Genomic DNA, 7,180 nt, shown 5'->3' on the forward strand with positions numbered 1-7,180 from the left:
ACTGCAGACAGAGGCTCTAGTTAGAGGTTTGGCCAAACTGGCAGACAGCTTGGCAAAACCTCCATCTACAGCCTCTGCCAGCAACCTGCACCACTGCCACCTCCACCAGCAGGTTCTTGCAGACAAAAGTGGCCAAACCTGCAACAACAGCCTCTGTCAGGAACCAGCAGCTGTCGCCTCCACCTGCAGATTCTGACAGACTGCTTGGCAAAACCTACAACTAAGCCTTGGCCAGCAACATGCAGCTGTGGCCTCCGCCTGTATATTCTGGCAGAGATCTTAGCCACACTGGCAGATTGTGGCAGACAGCTTGGCCAAACCTCCATCTACAGCCTCTGCCAGCAACCTGCACCACTGCCACCTCCACCAGCACGTTCTTGCAGACAAAAGTGGCCAAACCTGCAACAACAGCCTCTGTCAGAAACCAGCAGCTGCCGTCTCCACCTGCAGATTCTGACAGACTGCTTGGCAAAACCTACAACTAAGCCTTGGCCAGCAACATGCAGCTGTGGCCTCCGCCTGTCTATTCTGGCAGAGATCTTAGTCACACTGGCAGATTGTGGCAGACAGCTTGGCCAAACCTCCATCTACAGCCTCTGCCAGCAACCTGCACCACTGCCACCTCCACCTGTGGGTTCTTGCAGACAGAAGTGGCCAGACCTGCAGCTAAGCCTTGGCCAGCAACATGCAGCTGTGGCCTCCGCCTGTATATTCTGGCAGAGATCTTAGCCACACTGGCAGATTCTGGCAGACAGCTCAACTCCTCCACCCGCAGCCTCTGTCAGAAACCTGCAGCGCCCACCTCCACCTGCAGATTCAGGCAGCTAGTTCAGCTCCTCTGCAGCACCCACCTCCATCTTCACCTTCAGATAAGGTAAGATAGACAATCATAACTGTGTAATAATAGCATACCTGGGCTGATAAATTGAAACCACCTTTATGTTACATTCAGTTTACATCATCTTTTTCCTGTAACAGGTATTTCCACACTGGCAGATTGTGGCAGACAGCTCAGCTCCTCCATCTACAGCCTCTGCCAGGAACATGCAGGTACCCACCTCCACCTGCAGATTCGGGCAGCTAGCTAAGCTCCTCCATCTTCAGTCTGTGTTAAGAACCTGCAGCACCCACCTCCATCGTCACCTTCAGATTCTGACAGACAGCTTGGCCAAACCTCAAACTAACCCTCTGCCAGCAAAATGCAGCTGCAGCCTCCACCTGCAAATTTCTGCAAAAGCTTGGTCAAATGTCCAACTAAAGACTCTGCCATCAAACTGCAGCCACCACCCCCACCTGCAGATTCTGACAGACTGCTTGGCAAAACCTACAACTAAGCCTTGGCCAGCAACATGCAGCTGTGGCCTCCGCCTCCATATTCTGGCAGAGATCTTAGCCAAGCCTCCATCTACAGCCTCTGCTGAATTCTGTCATCTTGCCATGTGAAGACCTCAGCTGACCAGGGACCAGAGATGCACCAGGGACCAAAGAGCAGAGATGCACTCATAAAAATAACCTTTCAGGTAAGATAGACAATCCTTATGTGTAATAATAGCATACCTGGGCTGATAAATTAAAGCCACCTTTATGTTACATTCAGTTTACATCATGTTCTTCTCCTAACAGGTATTTCCACACTGGCAGATTGTGGCAGACAGCTCAACTCCTCCATCAAGAACCTCTGCCAGCAAGCTGCAGGCATCGCCTCCACTTGCAGATTCTGTCAGACAGCTTGGCCAAACCTCCATCTACAGCCTCTGCCAGCAACCTGCAGGTACCCACCTCCACCTGCAGATTCGGGCAGCTAGCTAAGCTCCTCCATCTTCAGTCTGTGTTAAGAACCTGCAGCACCCACCTCCATCTTCACCTTCAGATTCTGACAGACAGCTTGGACAAACCTCAAACTAACTCTCTGCCAGCAAAATGCAGCTGCAGCCTCCACCTGCAAATTTCTGCAAAAGCTTTGTCAAATGTCCAACTTAAGACTCTGCCAGCAACCTGCAGTCGCCACCTCCACCTGCAGATTCTGACAGACAGATTGGACAAACCTGCAACTAAGCCTTGGCCAGCAACATGCAGCTGTGGCCTCCACCTGTATATTCTGGCAGAGATCCTAGCCAAGCCTCCATCTACAGCCTCTGCTGAATTCTGTCATCTTGCCATGTGAAGACCTCAGCTGACCAGGGACCAGAGATGCACCAGGGACCAAAGAGCAGACATACACTCATGAAAATAACCTTTCAGGTAAGATAGACAATCATAGCTGTGTAATAATAGCATACCTGGGCTGATAAATTAAAGCCACCTTTATGTTACATTCAGTTTACATCACGTTCTTCCTCTAACAGGTACTTCCACACTGGCAGATTGTGGCAGACAGCTCAACTCCTCCATCTACAGCCTTTGCCGGGAACCTGCAGTCCCCATCTTCACCTTCAGATTCTGACAGACAGCTTGGACAAACCTCAAACTAACCCTCTGCCAGCAAAATGCAGCTGCAGCCTCCACCTGCAAATTTCTGCAAAAGCTTGGCCAAATGTCCAACTAAAGACTCTGCCATCAAACTGCAGCCACCACCCCCATCTGCAGATTCTGGCAGACAGCTCAACTCCATCCACAGACTCTGTCAGAAACCTGTAGCTCCCACCTCCACCTGCAGATTCGGGCAGCTAGCTAAGCTCCTCCATCTTCAGCCTGTGTTAAGAACCTGCAGCACCCACCTCCATCTTCACCTTCAGATTCTGACAGACAGCTTGGACAAACCTCAAACTAACTCTCTGCCAGCAGAATGCAGCTGCAGCCTCCACCTGCAAATTTCTGCAAAAGCTTGGTCAAATGTCCAACTAAAGACTCCGCCATCAGCCCTCAGCCGCCGCCTCCACCTGCAGAATCTGACAGACAGCTTCCCAAAACCTACAACTAAGCCATGGCCATCAACATGCAGCTGTGGCCTCCACCTGCATATTCTGGCAGAGATCTTAGCCAAGCCTCCATCTACAGCCTCTGCTGGATTCTGTCATCTTGTCATGTGAAGACCTCAGCTGACCAGACAGATACCTGCAGCCCCCACCTCCACCTGCAGATTCTGGCAGACAGCTCAGCTCCTCCATCTACAGCCTCTCTCAGCAGCCTGTAGCCACGACCACCACCTGCAGATTTTGAAAGACAGCTTGGCCAAACGTCAAACTGCACCTTCTGTCAGTAACATGCACTTTTGTCAACTTCACCTGCCGGTTCTTGCAGACATCTGTGACCAAACCTCCAACAATGGCCTCTGTCAGCAACCTGCGGCTGCCTTCTCCATCTGCAGATTCTTGCAGACAGCTCAGCTCCTCTATCTACAGCCTCTGCCAACAACCTGCAGCTGCCGCCTCCACCTGCAGATTCTGACAGACAGCTTGGCCAAACCTCTAACAACAGCTTCTGCCAGAAACCTGCAGTTACAGTCACCACCTGCAGTTTCTTGAAGACAGCTTTCGCCAAACCTCAAACTAAGCCTCTGCTAGCAACCTGCAGCTACCACCTCCACCTACAGACAGCACACAGCTTAGCCAAACCTGCATCTACAGCCTCTGCCAGCAACCTGCACCACTGCCACCTCCACCTGCAGGTTCTTGTAGACAGCTGTTGGAAAAACCTCTGTGTACAGCTTCGGTCAGCACCCTGCAGCCGTTGCCTCCACCTGCAGATTCTGATAGACAGCCTAGACAAACCTCCATCTCCAGCCTCTGCCATCAACCTTCAGCCACCACTTCCACCTGCAGATATTGACAGCCAGCTTGGCAAAACTCTAACTAGAGCCTCTGCCAGCATCCTACAGCCGCCACCTCCACTTGCAGATTCTGGCAGACAGCTCAGATCCTCCATCTACAGCTTCTGCAGCCTCCATCTACAGCCACTGTCAGGAACCTGCAGTTGCCACCTCCACCTGCAGATTCTGGCAGAGAAATACGGCCAATTTTTCATTTATAGCATCTCCCAGAAACCTACACTGCTGAATCCTGTCCTTTTGCCATGTGAAGACCTCAGCTGACCAGGGACCAGAGATGTACCAGGGACCAGAGAGCAGAGATGCACTCATATAAATAACCTTTCAGGTAAGATAGACAATCATAGCTGTGTAATAATAGCATACCTGGGCTGATAAATTAAAGCCACCTTTATGTTACATTCAGTTTACATCATGTTCTTCTTCTAACAGGTATTTCCAAATGTTGTGTAAAAGAGCACCCAGCCATCAAACTAAATCTCACGTGCCAAGATGCTGAACTTCACCCACCAGAAAGAGCTTTTCTTCTGCCAACTGGTTTGAACTCATGCTAGCGTGGATCAGGCTGGTGCATAACACTGTGGGATATTTGGTAGTGTATTAGTGTCTAAACCATGAATTTCCACTTAGAAGTTATTAAACCTTTAGAAGTTTTCAAGTGGAAATAGGGATGCTATATATATATATATATATATATATATATATATATATATATGTGCTATCTGTAATTGAATATCTAAAAATAATGTTTAAAGTGCAACCTCTTTGTGCTTTTCTGCAGGCCCTGTTGGACTTAACAGACTTCCAGGAGCTGATTAAGGTCTAGGAGGACAATTCCATCTCCCAAAATTTTCTAACGGAGTAACTTATTTCAGTTCCCCATGCAGAGACATCCGCCCTGCTCTGTATGAAAGTGTCCTGAGATTTTATTATGATTTGGCTCTGTATCAGTAAATTTGGCTTGAATTGGTTTGAAAATGCTTGTTTGTCTCTCACTTTCTTACAAGTCATCAGTGTCTTCTGTCTACAGTTTAGAATATTAGTATGTCACTACAGAGAGTCTTGAGTTTCAAGTCCCAGTAAGCCATCAGCAAAAGCTCATCAGTCATCTGCAATTATAACACATGTTAATGAAGTATTAATAACAGATTCGTATAGTAATCCATTGATTTTGCAGTTGTAAATGTTATAAAGTTGTTTAGAAATTGATTTTGCCGCCCCTGTCCAGAAGGTCAAACAGTTAGCTTCCTGATAGAAGGAAGGATAAAAAGTATCTAGTGAGTAAGTGTGTAGAGCAGTTGTCACAAAGTGCTTCACAATTAAAGACAAAAAGGCAAATAAAAGACAGCACAAGAGACACAACATACAGACATAAAACATGCCAAAAACATACAAATTATAAAATGAAGTTACATTCTAAAAACTATATAAAGGCGAGTCTGAGGAAGTGGATCTTGAGTTGCTTTATAAAGGCATCTGCAGTGTCCACAGACCTGCAGTCCTACAGGAGAGAGCTCCAAAATTCAGGTTTAGTGATGACCTCAAAGGCACAGGCTACTTTTGTCTTGAACCCAATAGGAGAAACAAATAATGAGGTGGTAAAGTCGGTGTAAAATGTGAGAAAGCCATGACATGCATAAAGCATGTGACTTAAACTTTAATGTCCACTGAAGCTTACATTCCTCTGAAGAGATTAAAAAAAATGGCAGCAAACTAAAGTGTATGTGGTGTGATGAGGAGGCTGTAGTCTTCCTCAAGTGCATTGGCACCTATGGTATGGTGAAGGGAAGAAAAGTTCATGGCTACAGTACATAAAAGGGCATTGTTGGTGGACTGCAGGCCTGTGATTGGACACAAGTTTCCTGTCTCCTGCATCAAAGTCAGACATGCTGCAGACCAGTCCACCATCCAAAACTCCACACCCTTATTTTCCACTCGCTGCAAAAGGGGCTCACTTCCTGCACTGGCCCTGAGCGTTGCCATTGGATGTAAATCATGAGGAGCAGAATTATCCAGTATGGCTGTATTTCCTTGGCTACTGGGCTTGGTAGGAGGATCTTTGCTTAGCGTCAATGTTTGCATATGTAGTATCTAAAGTAGGCCTCCAGTAGCTCCAGCACGGTCCATGAACAGGTTTGCTAGCTAACTTATGTACTGACAGGAATGTTTTTTCTCAAGAAATGGCAAAGGGAGAGAGGAAGAGAATAAAAGAGCAATGACACAAAAAGCAGAAACATCAGGGTTAAAGAGAAGGAGGACGGGATGAGGAAAGGGAGGATGGACAGCAAAATGATGAAAAGGAGGGAGGGATATGCAGAGGAGGAAAAAGTGATCAAGATTAAGGAGGGTAGAGGTAATGAAGAGCAGCTGGATGGGAGGGATGAAAATGAGTGAATTCAGAAAGAAGGCACAAAGGCGGGGGAGAACGGAGGGAGGGAAGACAGTTATGGACTGAAGACAAAAGAGGGAGGAAGGAGAGATGAAAAGAGGAGGTGATTGGCACAGAGGAAGAGTCTGAGGAAGACCAACAAAGTACGGGAGGAAGAAGTGCGATCAACATAGAGGAGGCAGGGATGGATGAAGAACAGGATGGTTGAAAAGAGCGAGGGATGAAGAGAGGGAGGCCGTGACAGGGAGCCATTAATAATTTATGATAGCCTCAGCTTTTCAAAGCAGCCCAGCGGTCCCGCTCCCTGCTTTCCCCTGACGTTTAATTTGTCTGAAAATCAGCAAGCGTGGAGTCTGATTATCGTCTCCGTCTGCCAACGCCTCTGCTTCAATCTCCCTGACACCGAGGTGAGATCACAAGCTGTTCGGTACACACATGTCAACCTGGAATCCTTTAGGTCAAAAGAATCCTCGTCTAGAAGCTACAGACATAAAGCATCTCTCTGTAAAGCATCTCTGAACCTCTCAGAGCTAGCTGGAATTAAATGCCCAAATACAGACCTGAGATCTTCTATATCATTCCATTTATAAGCCCATTATATTGACAGTGAAAAGTGCAGGGCGTGCAGTAAAGTGCCCTTGTCCGAGCTCACTCAGTTTTACAGGCAATCTGATAGGCCTATTTCAGAACACGGGAAGAAATGACTTGGTCTCCTACAGTAAAGTAGCTTTGCTTGCAATGTGTCAAAATGTCTTCTCAGGCTCTGTTGATGGTTTGTTCATCACACAGGAGGAAAAAAAAAAAACTTCCATCATGTTATAAAACATGCTTCAACACCATAAAACCTTTTAGGATGGTTCAAGTTTCCCTGCTGCCTTAACAAAGTGAGTTCACTCAACCTCAGCTACATTTTTCACCCCGTTCTCATTCCCAGGGTGTCAAATGCTGTCACTTTGTTGCGCCCCTCAGTGTGCGATATCGACGATTTAGCGCTGAAGGCATCCTTTGGAGTTTTTCAACTAAAT

Source organism: Epinephelus fuscoguttatus, linkage group LG7 (assembly GCF_011397635.1).
Source record: "Epinephelus fuscoguttatus linkage group LG7, E.fuscoguttatus.final_Chr_v1".
Taxonomy (NCBI): Eukaryota; Metazoa; Chordata; class Actinopteri; order Perciformes; family Serranidae; genus Epinephelus; species Epinephelus fuscoguttatus.